The sequence below is a fragment of the Manis javanica genome, chromosome 1, assembly GCF_040802235.1.
Source record: "Manis javanica isolate MJ-LG chromosome 1, MJ_LKY, whole genome shotgun sequence".
NCBI classification, from domain to species: domain Eukaryota; kingdom Metazoa; phylum Chordata; class Mammalia; order Pholidota; family Manidae; genus Manis; species Manis javanica.
In genome coordinates this window covers 40,643,179-40,661,427 of record NC_133156.1, presented here as the reverse complement: position 1 = coordinate 40,661,427, position 18,249 = coordinate 40,643,179, and the positions used below count along the sequence as shown (strand labels likewise).

At 42.3% G+C, this 18,249-nt stretch overlaps 1 long non-coding RNA gene across 2 annotated transcripts; it reads right to left on the bottom strand.

The window, feature by feature from the left end:
* Positions 1–924: 924 nt before the first annotated feature.
* On the bottom strand, positions 925–15,701 carry LOC108395110 (uncharacterized). Of its 2 annotated transcripts, XR_012129180.1 has the most exons (7): positions 13,091–15,701; positions 8,186–8,408; positions 7,156–7,374; positions 6,162–6,385; positions 4,281–4,425; positions 2,523–2,612; positions 925–1,140 (listed from the first exon to the last, which is right to left on the bottom strand). It is a non-coding gene; the product is annotated as an uncharacterized lncRNA (long non-coding RNA). The 2 variants fall into 2 exon arrangements; XR_001852602.3 differs by lacking the exon at positions 13,091–15,701 and having other exon boundaries at positions 8,186–8,845.
* Between the last annotated feature and the right edge of the window lie 2,548 nt (positions 15,702–18,249).

Below are 18,249 nucleotides of genomic sequence, written 5' to 3'. Positions count from 1 at the left end.
TAGTTTATTTATTAAAATCTCTTCAATACCAGATGAAGTATAGTGACCAGCCATCCTGGTTGCCTGAAACTCTCTATTTTAACACTAAAAACCTTGTGTCCTGGGAAATTCCTCAGTCCTGGGCAAAGCAAGGCAGTTGATCAACATATGATGAGTTCTATTTGTACATGTCCTTAAAATCTGCTGCTTCTTTTAATTACATTGTTGTTGCCGGGCAGTCCCACCTGGCAAGGGCTCTTCCACCATCAGGTGAAACCTCAGCCTGGATGGGGGAGGGCTCTTGATTCTGAGCAGGGAAGAATTCGAAAACAGGTTGGACTAGTGCAAGTAAGGAAAGAATTCATTAAACTGAGAGTAGAAGTGAATGTCAAAGTTGCACCGCATCAGGAAAAATGATTCTTTTATTTGTGCAGCCATGCAGGCAGCAGAGAGCAAGAAAGAACAGAGGGAGAAAAGGAAAGTTCACTGAACTCCTGCTCAGCATATGGCAAATCCCTCACCAATTCCTAGAGCCAGGATCACCTGGCATCCAATGTCTGCTTTGATCTGCATGGCACAGGAATTATAACCCTACCACCCCAGAATGTGGGGAGCTGCAGAGCATTGGGTGGAATAAGATTATGTTCTGAGAACTTCCCAAAGCAAAGGAGATTTTTCTGGCAGGCTGCTAAAGAACATGATGGAACAGCTGTAGTTCCACCCAGGTCACCTGGGTGACAGGACCCTCCCTGCTCAGAGGTTCCTGCAGCCATTTCCCTACTGGTCTGAAATAAAACACACAGAGAGAGAGAAAAGGATTGTGTTTAATACTAGAAAGCTGAGTGAAATAGCAAAATGGCAAAGATATTTACCACTGGTGATGAAAGTGGGTGGGTTCTTGTCTTTGTCATAAGGAAGAATTCAGAGACAAAATGCAGTGGCTTAAGCAGCAGAAAGTTTATTTAAAGCAGCACACACTCGTACAGGAGTGCAAGCAACCTCAGAGAGGAGGCATGCTTTAAGGTTTAGGATTTCGGTTTTTAAGGATTTCAAGAATAGGGTAAGAAGTCAGGGGAGTGTAGGCTGACATGTGGTTTCACGATGTCTATATCCAGTAGTGGAGATGTTATGTCACAATCCATGGTCAGTCCTTTAGATGTTCTGTAAGATAAATTTACACAAGGAATTTATTAGCCCTGTTCTTCTTCAAAGTAATGGTTACCCTTAAGCAGTGGAAACATTTAGAACTGTTTGCCCTGCCTTAACATAGGGTCAGTTTTTGACTGACCACCATAAAATCTGTTAGAAATATTACCTCCTAACACTCTGGTTTTAAATGGAATCTTAGCCTTATGGGAGTTCCTCCTGTTCTTTCTATACTGACTATATCTCAGCATTTTTCATTATAAGCAGGAAAAATTAATCATGTTGCTTGTCCCATGTCCCTGCTCTACCTTGCTATTCCTTCTCTCATGTCTTTAATAATTTCAAATATTCTCATTTTATAGTTTCTTCTATAATAGACACTTCTATTATTTCTGATTCTTGGGATGCTAATTATTCTTTGGCTATACCTGCTGACTCTCTCTTGTGGTGGTTAATTTCCTTGTGTGAGTCCTTTGTGTCTTGACTTGTAAAAATACCCCAACAAAACAGTTTTACAATTGCTTCTATTTCCCCCAGGGGTTCAATTCACCTGAGCAGTCCATGCTAACTTATAAATAGTACATATTTGGATACCATACCCATATGTGGCACAGACTGTTTTGGTTTTTGGGCATAAACCATTTTCAAACCTTTTAAACCAAGGCCCTAGACAGGTGACACATTTTTGTACTTCTTTCCTAGACTCAAATGTGGAGTTAGAGTTGCCATTCCATGGATAAAGCAACTTGTCAAGGCTCACAGCTTTATGCTGAAGCTCAGTTCTAGTTTCCCTATCTGGCAAGGGCTTGAGGCCACTACTTCTAGACCCTAGTGGTATCAAGGCCCCAATCTTCAGCTCCTAAGACCTACATGTGGGTCAGAAATTTTGCAGAAATACCAGCCCTTCATTTTGTCCTGGCTTTGATTTATCTCTTCATTTCTTACAACTGGGGATTTTTCTGTCTTTCATACCAGAACATTATATAAAATTCTATTTCTATTTTTTTGATTTAGTATTTCTATGAATTTGCTTTGCTGTATTTCAAAGATCACTTTGAAACACTGAAGCTCATCCCCAGCATAAACTCATGTGGTCTTCTTCTGCTCATGCATAGCCAGAAACAGAATTCAGCTGACAAATTGAGGCCAAAATGCAACAAGTCTGAGGGGGTCTAACCAAGTGTGAGTCACTTGTGATGTTAGTCTAGTCACATTTAAGGTGATGGGCACCAGAAGGCAAGGTGAAAATGAAATATTCATTGCCCATTCAATATTACCTAATTTGTATGTCCAAGTGTTGACAAAAGAGAAGCTTTTTCTGTCTACTTGATGAGTAATTATAAATTAATATGCAACCCCACACCCATTCTAGTGAGAAGAGAACAACTTAGATTTACCAACTGTTCAACAACATGGCCTGGTTTCAGCTGCAGATGTCACCCATCCTGTTTCCAACTCTTGGAAATGCAGTGGAATAGGGAGACTTCCTAAAAGAAGCAACTTTGAGTAATATTATAGAATCTGGAACCTGAGAATCTTTAAAAATCAAGGTTAGAAGAATCATGAAAGGTTATCTGTTCATTTAATAGGTGAGGAAGATGAGGTCCAACTCCTATTTCAGGTTCAGACATTTCTTCAAACTCTTCCAGGCACTTGCACAGCATAGCCAAACGCACTCCTTTTGCTCAAGTTATTTTCTTGTAATGTGGTTTCCTAGACTTCTTATTTTCAGTTGAAAGATTGTATGGAACAGACCCTTGAATGTTCAGTACCTACACAGATCTAACAAGCTGGGCTAGAGCACTCCATACATCCACAGGACTTACAGCCCAGTGACGGTAGCTTGTTCTGCATTTGCTTAACACATAGGACCCTGAGATTTCCTCAGGCTCTATCAGAGAGGAAATGCTCAGGGCTTTGATACTTTGCAAATGTCAACTTGAAGTTCCAGACATTTCTCCCAACACATAGGCTGTTAGCACAAGAACCAGGTCCCTACAGTGCAAAGCAGGGACCTTGACCACTGCCCAGCTAGAGCCCTTTCTAGGGGGATTCAGCTAAGCCAAAGCTGGGAGTGGGAGGCCCTCTCTGTGAATCTAATTTCTTCATTCAAGAGCAGGGGCAGGAGCCAATGGAAGAGGATCCCAGAGGAGAAAGGCAGTGTGGTGTGAAGCACAAGGAAAAAGTATTACTGCCAGGGGAAAAGGGGGAATAGTCATGAAAAAACTAGTTAAATATTATTTATTGTCCTTTGCATTCACTACTTAATCATTACCAAAAAAGTGTGAGTTAAATACCACCATTGATCCCATTTTACAGATGAGAAAACTGAAGAAGAAAGCAGTCGAAAGCTGGTAGATACCAGAACCAGATTAAGATATTCTGATGCTGGAGCCTCCAGTGCTACCCACGTTATGTCCTATATTCTGGGGACCACCTAGTTCAGACATAATGTTTATTTACTCCTGGTATGCTTTCTTAGTCCTGCTCCCTTTTCTTACAGTTTCAGCTTTTAGTAGTAACAATACTTACTGAATACTTCTTGTATAAAAACACAGTTATGTGCTTTACGTGCATACGTTATCTCTCTTACCCTCACAATCCTATCATTATCCCTCTTTCAAGAAATAAGGAATGCCAGAAGCCACATTCAAATCCAGAGCTTCTAATTTCAAAGTTTGAGCTCTCATTACTGTGCAGTGGATCTCAAACTTTAATGCATACCCCGGGAGTCTTTTAAGAAAGCAAATTCCAGGCCTCTAGCCTAAGAATCAACACAAGTGGGTAAGGCTCAGGAATCTGCATTCTTAACAAAGTTTCCAGAACTTGAGGATTCTGTTTTGCCAAACCCCCACTATGTCATACTACCTCTATGATTGTAACACGTTAGGCATAAACTGTTCAGTTGTATTTTACCTGCAAGCAGGGTTGTATTGCTAAAGCTGCTTTCCTCTGCCAGTTGCGATTATCCAAAACCAGCAGGTTATATGTGACTGCTCACTGTATTCCTCTCCCTGCATTTTGCCCTGAGTACCAAGGTGGCTGTTAGTTGGGACATGTCCAATTGCAAGTGACAAATACCCAATTCAAGCAAACTTTAGCAATAGGGGAAATTCATTAGCTCATTTAAATGAAGAGTCCAAAGGTAAACCTACCTTCAGGTATGGCTTGATCCAAATGGTCAAATGGTGACACCAAGAATTCATGTCTCTCCATTTTTTAGTTTTGCTTTCTGCTATGTTAGCTTCATTCTCAGACTCAGGCTCCCCTTGAGAGTGGATGGCCACCTGCAACTTCAAGCTTATATCCACATAGTTCAGTTACTCTGGTGAAAAGAGGGAGTCTCATTCTCAATAGCTTTGGTGAAAATCCTGAGGCTGAGTCTCAGAAGGCTGTCTTAAGCTCTCATTTTTGAACCAAACACCATGGCCAGATGGTGCAGAATATTCCAGTTGGCTAAACATTATTCAAGTGTCCACCCCTAAGGGGGCAGCGGTGGGAGTGGGGCAGCCTGACTATAACCACATGGAATGAGAATGAGGGAGAGGTGTTTCTCCAAAGAGGAATGATGAATAAAATGAGTGGATAACAGGCAGGTAAAATCTACTCTCATGAGAGTCTAGCATTAGAGCAAGACATCTGATTCCTGAAGCAGAGATGGCCAGGCCACAGTTGACTCTTCTCTAGAGAAGATGACCTTTCAGGATTTTCCCATACTTGTAACTGAGTTAGGCTGGTTTGGGGACCCTAATATTTTGGATAGTGACAAAACAAAACAATAATCTTGGACCTTTGCAAATATAATAGAATGCATGACAGAATTTTAGAGTTGAAAAGGATTTTATTGATCTTCCAGTCCAGCCACTTAATTTTGACATTTAAATAACTCAACAGAATTAACCATGTTGAGTTCGAAAAATCAACAAACCATTCACTGGGCACCCAGGTGAGGAGTGAGTTTGTTGATGTCTGTGGAAACAGGACAAGAAGGTTCAAAGTCTTGGGTTTTCGTCCCAGACGGAGGAGGCAGGTCACTTAAGCAACGCCATTCCCATCTTTGTCTATTTGGTGACTGATGGGACTTCTCTCAGTAATGGAATTTTAGAGTAATGACTAGAACACCCCACCTAGGACGCTTTCTTTTGTCTTTGCAGTTCCTGGCGGGAGCTCCTGTCCTTTGCCTATCTTGGTCCTGCTTTCTTTCCTTTGGTTACATGTTCCACCAATCAAAGGTTTGCCCGCCTCGTTCAGCCAGCATGTATGGATTGTCCACCAAAGGTGTAAGGATGGGGGAAGGTACTAATGACTGAGACACAGTTGGTGCCCTCAGATTTACAACTGGGGTGTCCTCAAGTTTCTTGGCAAATGCCACTTTCCTGTCAACTCACCCCTTTCTGCCACACTGTTCCCTTCAGTCCCAGCAGTGCGGAGTCTGCCCAGACCTTCTCATCCCACTAAAGCCCTTCCTTCTCTAAGAGGTTGCATGGAGACAGACTGACTCACATTCTCTGCTCTCCCGCCCCACAAGCCCAGAGTAAGCTTTCTCAGAGCTCATTCTGAAGCACCTCATGCCATCCTTCAAAATTTAACAGGCAAGTGCTTAGCAAAAAGATGCCGACTTCACTGGCAATTCAAATCAGGCTGTTGGGCACCATTTGCCTTCATTCAAATTAATGGAGGAAAGGAATAGATCCTTTGGGCTTTGCTTATTTTTAGATTATTACCAAGGAACCCAGAGGGCTGCCTTTTGATCATGTTAATCCCCATCTAAATGAGGCTAAAGTATCATAGGGACAAGTGATCATAAATGGCTCTCTTCACATGTAAAATCAAGGGTTCCTGTCTCCCTGTCTTCATCCTTTCGTTTCCCCACCCCCAACCCATCCCTGGACCCACTGGGGAAAAAGCAAATAGACTTATTATTCCAAGGAGATAGCTGATCAGGAATTTGCTTGAGTAACAGGAGTTCATCAAGAACATCCCATCTTTTCCTCAGCCCATATCAAATTCAGATCAAGTCAGTGGTTATATTTCACCTTCAGTGTCAGTCCTGAGGCAGCTGGAACTCCATAGGAGAATCCCTCTGGAGAATATTTGATGTGTTAAGTTTGGATTTGAGCATAGAAGGATGATTCCACAGCAGCTGGGGAGCAGATCCAGCCCCCACGGTTCCCAGTCTTGAGCGAGCACATGACTCCTCTGGGACTCTGTTAAAGAGGCAGGTCCAAAGGCCCATTTCCAGAGACACAATTCAATGCATCTAGGTAGAAGCCAAGAAGTTACTTTTAACAAAACCCTGGGTAACTCTGATTTAAGGACTTATTCTGGGGTTTGACCTTGAGAAAGTCTCTCAATGTTATTGCCATCCCCGAAGCTGACTTTCTAAGACTTCCCCCAACAAGCATTGGCTCTAGAAGCCTCCAGTTAAAGGGTAAACAGGTTCCCCAGGAGATGAGCCAATAACTCCCAACAGCGCAGATCTGTGAGCCCCAGACGCCCTGCACTCAGAAGGGCAAGCACAGGGCTGATTGGGCTTGATAGGCTACAAAGGCCTGGGCAAGGGCCTCCTGGGAGCAGCAACAGAGGGCGCAACTGGGAGGGGGAGGTGGGGGAAGGAGATGAAAACTGTGGGTCTGTGTTTGCAGGCAAGAATGGATCATTGCAGGGAAAGAAGAATGTGACAGAGTTGGAAAAGTCAAGGAAAAGGATGAGGAGATTTCAAATACAATTCTGCTCCCTCCAGTCTTTTTCTAGAGTACATTTTTCCAGGTTTGGAAGAATCACCAGTGCTTTTTTTGATTTTCCCATCCTTGATACCAGACATCTGTCTGGGGGGGCAGGATCCGATATGAGCAACATCCACATTAATAGATTAAAATGACCTTATTACTCGAATTTATTTTGTTTTTACATTAACAACTTTCGACAATTTCTGGCATCAGTGATTTCATTTGGGAGCATTTTGTGCAATCTACTTTATTTAGTGCGATTGTGCATATTTTACAAGCTTCTGCTGGTGTCCTGTCATACCTCATAATTATGAAATTATGTCATCATTAAGCAAACGTGGGAAATGCTGATGTCCAAAACCTTCATTTCGTTTTCAAGTCTTGTTTCTTCAAACCTTCTTCATCATGTTTACATATATCCATCAGTGGAGAACTCGATTCTACCAGCAGTGACAGCTCAGGTTGCTATTGGAAAATTCCACTGGGTAGAACATTCTTCCTTATGTGGAAGCCTGTGGTTCTGAAATTTCAGTGACTATCAGAATCAGTGGTGAGTTTGTGAAGGGCCCCACCCCTAGAGTCTCTGCCTCAGTAGGTCTGGCACTGAGCCTAAGAATTTGAACCTGGGACGCTGCCCGATACTGCTGATGCAGGACCACCCTTGAGAACCACTGGCCTAACTATCCCACCTCCCTGTAATTTCCACTTCCTCTTCCTGATCCCCGGAATGACCAAGCACATCTACTTCCTTTTTCACTATGAAGAACTTCAAATATGGGACTTCAGACCTGCAGCTTCCCACTGCAAAGTAAGCTCCATAAGGGTCACTGTTTTCCTTGCTTGACTCCCAGTGACACAAACAGTGCTGGCAACTTAGTGTGCATGGAAGAAAGATCTGTTGATTGACTGGCTGGCACACAGTAATTGCTATATAATTGTTGCTCATTACTTTTATTACTTCTGAGGAATAAAAATCTCACAAGACAGATTCTCTTTCTAAAGGGCTCCGAGATGAGCTGGAAATGCACTCTGACCCTGTCTGCTATGTTTCTGGGCCTCAAGAAGGCCTAGAATCAGGCAGGCAAAGAGTGTAAATTTGCCTAGGGTGAGGAGTTTCTAGAATTTTCCATACACAGGCCTGGGGGTGCTCATCTTACTCTACATCTCTTTTAAGAATGGGCTCACAAAAGGAATGACATGGTGGATATTTCCACCAAATAATTCTCTTACTGAGTGGAGGGAAATAATGGCACTGGGCAATCAGATGGGAGAAGGAGGGTAAAATAGCATCTCACTAGGGATGTGCTCCAGACACCCAGGTGGTAATTTACCTCCCATCAGCACCCCAGAACTGGAAAAGAGCAAAAAAGTCAGCATGCAAAGGGCCTGGGGTATAAGTGATGGCTTCTTATTCACAGCCTTTCCAAGCGAATGAACCTCAGTCTGGTCTCATTCATCATTACTGGTGTTCCCGCCTTAGGCATGGTGTCTGTCTGGCAGCCGTGAAGTTGCTTTGCACCTTGTAGCTGCCCTTGGTTCTTCCCCAGACCGGTGCTTCAATTCAAGGAAAAAGAAATAAAAAGCGTTTGAAATTTATAACTCTAAAAGCAATTCATTTTTGTCTTAAAGCATAAGTAGGATATTTGAGAGTTGAGTGGAAAACTTCCTTTTTGGAGCCCTTCCTGGACTCAGGAACAAGCTAGTCCAAAGCCATCACAGGCAATTGCCTCAGCAAAGAGACAAGCAGAAGAAACTATTGCTATAATTATTACTAATTGCAATCCCATGATTCCATTTAGTCTCCACATAAGAAGTTCACCAATTGGAGAATGCCATTGATCCTCTGTGCCCAAGCCAATTAGATATTTTGGTCCAATCTAGAATGGTTACTCAGTCTTTGCCAGAATAAAATTGCATTTAGAATTTTATTTTTATAGCCTCTGAGGCATCCCAGATTTTAACAGGACATTGGAAACCATCCATTTGTGGTACATCTGCTCTAACAAGATCTGCATATTTCAAATATCATTAAGACGTTAATGCTGAAACCCATTTTAATTTTCTCTCTAATGATGAATTGTTTTTTTAATGTCTGAATGTTTAGATTTCTCTAGAAAAATGAAAATGATTCCTTAATGCCTTGGAATTTTGATCCAGATAGTCTAGGAGGAAGGAGATCATAAAGTGACATCTCAATATCAGGCTTCTCATTAGTTAGATGGACTTGGTTTCTGTTGATTGCTCCTTTAACTGACTAGCAATGGACTGCTGTTCTCTGGAGCATTGGAGAACTCACGAATCCTGTTTTCAACCTTTCAGGGCTTTGCAGACTCTTGCTTTTACTGCGTGAAGGTTCCCTGGGTCTTGAGAAACCACAGCAGAAAGAGGAGCCTTTGCCATTTTACCTGCCTCATAATCTGAAGCATTTACACCCCTGTCCCTGTCCCTCTGCTTGCTTGGGGTATAAATGAATAAAGCGCTACCTGCCTGAAGTTTGCTGTGAGGATGACAGGGCAGCATGTTGTTCTAGGGCAGGGCACAGAATCAGTGCCCAAACAAAATCGTTTGTTTATTTGACCAAAAGTTATGCACAAGTGTGAGTGTGCAATATAGGGCCGTCCTTTCCTATCCATTATAGTCTGGTAGAGAAAACAGGTATGAGTAAAATGATTAAAAACAGAAATAAGTACAATAAAAGAGAATTTAAAGCAGAGAAACTGCTAGTTAGGTTGGGTTACGATTACAGAAGATTGAGGAAGCAATATTGGAAGTGAGATCTGACAGATGGGGGGCCGCCAGTGGAAGCCATACCATTCACCTTCTCAGGGGCAGGATCGGGGAAGGAGGCCCTCGGAGAGAGCAAGGAGGCGGGGCATGGCAGAGACGGGCGGGATTAATCACTGACTATTGCACATGAACTGTTAGCAAGCTTTATCCAGTAAAGCCTTTCATTTAAATGGCAAAATTTTACAGTATCTTAAGAACAAATTTTTAACCTTGCTATGAAATAATATTTATTGAAGGAATACTTTTTGATCCATTTCACCAATTTCTCTGAAAAGCTTCTTAATTTATGTTGAAGGGAAAAAATATATAATTATATCTATCTACATGATTACATACAGCAGATAGAAAATGAATGAATGTGTGCATTACAATTTATAATAAATTAACAGTAGTGGATTTAGAGTTGATGAATGATCTGGAATAGACGCTCAGCCCCGCTCATTACCACTGCATTATCTTAAGCACGTCGTTTGCTTAGGGTTTTCTCTGTGCCAGGCACTGTGCTAAGTGTTTACATGACATGTATCCCTGCATTTTCACAACTACCAATGAGCTACCACTGTCTTCATCTTATCACCAACACTATCATCATCTCCACTTTATAGAAAAAGAAATAGAGGCTTAGAAAAATTAACTAGTATGCCAAATTTGACATAGATAACAAATAACAAAATTGGCATTTTCATCCTTGCCAATAGCTCCTGAATCTACACTCTGAAAACCAGTTTCATTTACTCTCTCCAGCCTGGAAGGTGGTTGTACAGATGAAACAGTCATGAAGGTCCTTTGTAAAACCCTTCAAGATCCCATATCATTGTAAAAGGCCACCAGGATGAACATCCCAGCTTTCCTGGCATGGTACCCAGATGCTTTTAGGTTCACTGCAAGCATCCAAGCTGGGGCTTCAGAAAGGATTTTTAGCACACACTTCACCTAAGCCCAGAGATCCCTGGGTCTATGCATGTATACATGGCATTTTTCTTGAGGTTGATTACCCAAAATGTTTATGAACTGATGGGAAGAAGAACCGACTCTACAAATTCTGATTCAATGAAGCTGAGTCAGGATGATAAAGGAGTGGGAAGTTCATGAGAGATTTTTAATTCACTCTGGTCCCAAACAGGAATCATCTGCTCACTAAATACTTCAGGTAGGCCCATAATGTTCAAGTCCAGTGGTCTAGCCACAGCTGGGCTCCTTTAAAAATTATTCCTCATTTCATATTTTTTTAAAGAGCTACCTTACTCCTCTGTATAAATTTGTATATTTAGAAGTTAAGTAATCTTGCAGAAAAAAAGAATCTAAAACACACCAAATTTTGAACTTTCTACATCTTTCAAATTCTGTATGACGTTTGCCAATGTCTATTCAGATTGCTTTAAAAGAGTCTCAATCAGTATGGACATTCCCTCTTGCACTGGTTTTACATAAACATTTCACATAAATGTTTTCCTGCATCAGCAGGAAACCACACACTTATGATTTTAATAATCTGATAGTATTCCATTCTGTTAACATATTTTAAATGCATTTAAGTTACAAAAAAAGAAACCCTCAATTTTAGATCTTCAAATCATTGGTTTTCACATTAAGATTTTTAAAAAAGCTGATACAGAAATGCTAACAATGATAACATAATGGTTTCAAGAACATGGGCTTTAGAACCCAACAGCCCGCTTTTTGAATCCCATTTCTATGTTTCATGAGCTATGGGACATTGAGCAAGACACGTAAGCTCTCTGAGCCCCAGTTTTCTCATTGTAAAATGGGGATAACAGCAACATATTCCCCTTCAAATTGTTGCAAGATTAAGCAATATAATATGTTTAAAGTGCTTTGCAGAGTGCCTGGTACCTGCTAAAAGTTTGGTAAGTTTTATTTACCAGCATAGTAGAAAGAAAGCAGAGAATGGGACCTGCCTAAGGCATTTTCTTTAAGAAGGTGAAAACATTATATTTCAAGGTCATAAGGAAAAGAAATCTGGGGAAATAAGGAAGAGTTCACTTGGCCACATGTTGGTGTCAATTTTCTTGCCAATTCCAAGTTTGGGGGTCTGAAATGAACATTTTTAGTCCTAAAATATGGATGGCAACTTGGGATGGCGAACATAAATAAACACAGCCAGAGAAGAAGTACACCCTGTGTATCCTCGGCCCCGTGCGTCTGTAGGGCCTTGCAATTCCCCCCTCCCTGCAAAGCAAATTCTTCCAAGCCAAGCCAGCCCTCCAGCCTCAAGGCGGATTTTCTGACACCTCCCCCATCAAATGTTTGAATATGCAAGCCAGACAGAGTCACGGTGATTCGCTCATGCCCAACTTACTCACTTTGCCAATCAGGAAATGGGAGGCTCAGGCAAGTGAAATGAGTTTTCAAAGTTGCATAACTCCAGGAGCCCAGAACTGGCATAGAACTCAGTCCCTTCTAACCATCAGCCCAGGGATTTTCTAGTCAGTCACTTGTGTTCCACACTTTCACAATGTTATTCAACTGTGGACCTCCTTTACGAATATTGTCCTAATTGGTAATCACCTTTTCCCCTTTTTTTGCTAAAAATAAATGCAAAAGGAAATCTTAATAGAAAAACCAGTATTACTTAAATAAAAGATGATCATAAAAATAAACAGTAGAACAATGATATTGAATTCAAGCTGTAACATACAACAGTCTGTCAAAGGACCACAGCCGGAGAGGAAGTCTCTCCCTAAAAAAAAGAGATTAGCAAGGGTTCAAGTGGGACTGAACAAGGACCACCAAAGTAAGCTCCCATCAAATGAAAAGGCTATCGAACTTTGCTCTTTGAGAATGGAAAAAGAAGAAAAGGGAGTAACTAGGAGGGGTGTGAATTTGGAAATACCCGTCTGCTCCATGCTGCTTTGTTTCACCTTCTAGTGTCCCCTACACTATCTTTTAAGGGTCTACACTCAGCTTGGAATGGTCCCTGCAGGCCTCATATTTTGAGGTCAATTCTAAGCTCCAACATAGCCATCTATGTTTTTGCTTCCTTCTATAGTCCTGAAGCTGTAGTCAAACCTTAACATCTCTGTGCAATTCAATTGTTCCCAGCTTCCTTGGCAGCTAATTTTAGCTGCAGGTTAGCCTTGTGTATACTCATTCTCTTATTCAATTGCCAGAAATATCTGTTTAAGTGAACACTACTACAATCCCCATTTTACAAGTGGGGAAATTGAGGCACCGAGAAATGACTAAACACGTCCAAGTCCTTAGCTGCTAACTTAGAGCTACTTGGTTCCATCTTCTATGATCTAAGCTCTGTGACTCACTGCTTTCCAGTCTAACTTCTGTGTATTTAATTTGTTTCAAAAATATTGACTGAGTGTTTCTTATGATCCCATGAATGGACTCAGAACAGTAGGAGAAGCAAAGAGAGATGTAACTCAGTTCTTGTCCTTGAGGTTTATATGTCATTAACGCACTCAGCAAACACTTACCAGCCTGCTACTAAGTTGTCATCTTGTTGAAGAACCTGGACACAATCATAAAAAATGCATGAGTAATTGGTAAGAGTTATGGGCAGGTCAGGAAGGAGATGTAGATTGTGGGCTGGTATTATTTGTGGACGACACAGCCCTTTAAGTGAGGGAGGGCATTCCAGGCAGAAGTAAGGAGTGAGCAAAGGGACAGAGGTGGGTGCCACCAAGTATCAGGGTGACAGGAGGCTTCTTTTCTGAGCACCTGGTAAATTAACAACAAGAGAATGAATGAGTAACCCAGCCATAGGGCAGCAGGGTCTCACACTTCTTAGCTGTAATTTTCAGGAATCAGCTGTAATAAACTCTATGTGGGAAACGTTCCTCCACTCTTCAGAGTGGCACTGGGTCAAAGGGGAGCTTTCCCCAAGGATGCTTTAGATTTCAGTAGTGTGCTGAGAGAGCTCTGCCACCAGCGTGGCCTAGAATATCAACTCAGGGGCAAGAAGCTTTTGGTCAGCCTCAGTGAAGCAGAGGGAGAAAAAAATCTACTTGTTAGGACTGTTCGCCTCAGAAGCCTTGAGATATGCTAGTAAGGCAAGCGCTTAAGAAATAGGACTTGCTCCTTGTAGTTAAGTGCCAAGTGCTGTCAATGACTTAGGGCTGGCTCATTATGGACCTATTTCAACTAATCCTCCTCAGGCAACAATCCTCTTCTTTTCAGGGACTATAGAAGCCTGGGGAAGGCTATTCCATTTCCAGTCAGATGTGAGGGCCAAAAGCCATCCATCTTTAATAAATCTCCAGGCTCATGGGATTTTTCTTCCTGTAGCTAGTGCAGAATTTGCAGGTCTTTCAAGCGTTCAGCAGCCATTCTGCTCCTTCCTAATTAACTGACAGCAACACACCATCTAGCAGGCATCCTGTTGGTCTTCCCTATTAGATGGCAAGTTTCTAGAACAGTCATCCATATATTCACTTACCCATGCATTAATTCAATCAACAACCAAATCTGTCGATTGTATGACCCTCTATTTTAACACCTAAACACTTGGCTGCACTAATTTCTAGCTGGGGTTTGGCCCTTACCTACATCTCTAGCCTCAGCTCCCACTGTCCTGTGCCAGACACTCTGGGCTCAAGCCACACTCACTCTGCTTCCTGGTCTGTGAGCTGAGCCTTCTCCCTCCTACCAGAAGGCTTTCACACAGGCTGACTCTTCTGAGGGGACGTGTTTCCACTCTTCCTTTCTGCGTCCCTCCTTCCTCTGGTTAAGTTCTAGTCATCATTCAAATCAGCTCAAGTCTCATCTTGCCTTCCCATGCCCAACTTCCAGACTAGGTCAGCTTCTTGAGTCATAGGCAAGTGAACATCTGTCCCCTCACTAGTCTGTAAGCTTCATGACGCAAGGATCTTGTCACGTTTTGCTTCCCAGCACCTAACCTTGTGCCTGGCCCTTAGTGAGCACTCAACATAAGTTTGTTGTTTGAAAGAATGAATGAATGAATGAATGAATGAATGACCAAATCTGGTCCTTTCCCCCAGGGGACTGCCAGATCCTTGAAGGCAATGATGGCATCTCCTAGTCCTAGTGCTGAGCACAATACCTGGCATATGAGCAATTTAGTAAATGTTTGTTGAAATGAGTGAATGAAACCTCCATGTGCAAGCTACCACTTAAAGTACCATGAAGGAACATAAACAAACATTGAAAAAACAGACATGTAAACATATGGTCCCAAACCTCAAGGAGCTTTCAGCAAAAGAGAGGAAAGGGGCAAGTCCACAAGTAACCATAATACATGGGGGAAGAAACAGGTGGCTCAAGAATAGTGCCGAGAAAGGGACTCAGCAAGTGGAAAGTCAGGGAAGATCACATCTGAGGAAGGGGCAGGGAAGGGAGGCAGCCCTCAGCACAGGGAAGTGAACAGGCAAAGCTTTCAGGGAGGAAGTGGCCTTGAGCTCAGCAGCTGTTGTAGTGTTTATCTGGAGCCATGTGTCCAGTGCTGGGCTGTTCAGGGCGATCCCTGGTCAGGCTTGGGTGGAGGGGTACCCATCTACCACTGCCCACTTTTGAGGGTTTTCTCTGTCTAATAAAGGTTCAAAACAGAGCAGACAATCTAAAAACCTATGGAGCCAGGAAACTAAGATGGCCCAAAGTGAGAGGTTGGCTATAGGAGGGAACATGGCCAACTGCCAGGCATATCCTCAGCTGAGAAGCAGAGACAGCCCTTCCCAGCTACCACCAGTTGTCATGTGTGAATATGGAACCCATGTAGCAATGTCTTTTCATTTTTTCCCTCAAGAAAAGAAAAAACAAACAAACAGAAACCCAGATTCTTAAGTGAACAATTCCAATTTTCAATCGTTGGCAACTAATTCAATTTTTTGGTTCAAAAAACACCCTTCAGTCAAATAAAACACATCCACAGATGGCATCCAGACTGCAGGCCTCATTCAGCCATGCACAGCTGGCTTGCAACCTCTGGCCTGAACAGATGGGACTCATGAGAATTGAAACTGCTATTTCGCACCCACAAAATTAGTGAATGTTAAGAAATCTGTTCAAATCAAATGTTGCCAAGGAAGTGGAGCAACAGGAACGCTCAGATCCAGCTCCTGGGAGTGGTGATGGGAGCAGCCTCTCTGGAAAGTTAAGTGGTGTTATCTTACAAAAATAGAGATATGCGTATCCTATTACTTAGCAGATCCATTCTTGGACATATGCTCTGAGGAAATTGTTGCAAATGTGCGCAAAGAAACATATATAAGAATGTTGAAAGCTGCATTATTTATTACATCCGGAAACTGGAAACAAACCAAATGCCAGTTGCCAGAAAAATAAGTGGTGGCACACTCATAGAACAGAATCAAAACAACAAAAATGCTATTGATTAACATAGATCTGGTGTCTTCAAGGGTTAGTTTCCTGTGACCTCTAAGGTCTTTTCATCTCTGAAGTGAAACGTTTCTAGGTAATACTTATCTACTGTTAGTGGAACTTTCATTCAGCAACTATGAGCATCCATATGCCTGGCACCTGCTAGGTGCTGGGGAAGCAGTGGTGAACCAAACAGAAACTGTCCCTGGCCTATAGTGTGGTAGGAGACAATAGTAGCCAGCCAAACAGAGACACAGACACATGGTGAGAGAACTGGCCAGGGTGCCCTGTAAAAGCACAGTGTAGAGGAGCAGAGTGCGCACAGAGTGAGGAGGTGTAGGGAGAGTTAGGGAAGTCTTCTGGGTAGAAGAGCTACTTAAATTGAAATCTGAGATGTTAGCTGGAAAGAGAGCAGAAAAAAACCATATCAGGCAGAGAGAACAGCCCTGCAAAGGCCCTGAGCCTGAAAGAGCTTAGATGTTCAGAGGAACCCCGGGAAGCTCAGTGTGGCTGGAGCATGGCATGCTAACACTCACAGGCTTGCTAGCAATGAGCTTGCATCCAATTTTCTTGATAGTTTGCATGCCAGAAAGATGTATGAAATCTAAATGACAAAGCAAAGCTAACTGGATGTAACCCACAGGCTTTTGCTACTTAACATGAAATTCTACCAAACTACCCACTGGCTAGAAGAAAGAGAATAGTAAGCTCAGATAACTCTCTCTTATACACACAGAAGGACCAAGGTATGGTTAGATGCAGACACTCGAGGGGGTCGTTATTCAAAATAATTTGAGATATTGAAGATAAGACAAATACATGTGAGATACTCGGCTCCACACAAGAAAGGTGTTATAACCATTCCATGATTGCTGTTCCATGCTTCCCATTCACAAATGTTGCCTCTCTATGCCAACTCCATAAATGTATGTGCATATACATATATAGATAATGAGATAATATATATGTATATGCACATACACAAATAATTTCAGAATCTAATATAAAAGTTTCCTCCCTTCCCTATATGATCCTTGGTGACTTGTCCAAAATACCCCAAACTCAGCACAGCTCATATACTGCAGTTAGACTTAAAAAAAAATTCATCTCCTAGGTAATTATGAACAGGACAATAGAGGCCAATGCCACAGCCCACCAGAGGCCCCCAGTGCCCACCACCACCTTTTAGGAACAGGTAGGCAGTGTTTTAATCTCAGTAGAGGCTTTTGCCAAAAGCCATCCATAACTAATTATGCAGTCAGACTCTACAAGACTTGTTCAGTGTTTGGCTAAATCTCATGGAATATCTCATTTCCTTTCAATTTTTCATTAGTTTGAATTAGAAATAAAAAAGTTCACAAGCATGGCTTGCATGGGTATTTCTAAATTAAAATAGCAGTATTCTCATTCATTTTGTCACTTACAGGGCTGATCCTCACTCCCTTTTCTTACCCAATCGGAAAGTTTCCATAGCTACAGCCAGGTTTGCAATGCCCTCTCTGTGCCCTTGGAGAGCACGATCTGACCTTGTTCCAACTGAAAGAAGTGGCGCATATCTTCTTTCCTATCTCATACTTCTTTGATTTGCTAGGTGTTGAGCAATGAGCACTTGCACCCTAATCTCACACCAAGCAGCTTCTATTTCTCATAAATGGAACTAGCAAGCAAGGAGGGGTGGGGCTCACAGAGGATGCAGAATAAGATAGGTGTCTTAGAGATTTTGTGTGAACATGATAGAAAAAACTGTGCAGTCTACTTATATGACCTCAAGGAATTCATAAAGTTCAACAAATAGTTCTGAGCACCTCCTAAGTGCCAGGGATTGTGCTAAGCATGAGGGTTACTTTTGTGCAAGGGTAAATTACTGTTTGCAGTCTTTCACCCCCACCCACATCTCTGTATGAGTGTTGCACATTGACCCAGTACCATGTAACTTGCTATGCTTCCTGGAGGTTACTGTGGGCATGGCCACAGGTCAAGCTCTGGCCAATGGAATGGGGGACAGCATGAGGTATACCACATCTAGGCAGAAGCTTTTAAAGGCATCACCAGTTTCTGTAAACCTCTTGCTTCTCCTCTGCTTCTTGATAATATATGCCAGAGGCTGTTTTCTCTGCGGAATCTCCTGGAATGAGAAGACACGTGGAGTAGATGGCTGCCTGAACAGAGCTACTGCTGACTTACAGTGGAACATGAGAGCTACAGGAGTGAAAAAGAAATGCCCATTGCTGAAAGACGCTGAGATTATGGGGTAGTTTGTTATTGCACCAAGCCCGACTAATGCACATACTAATGAAGC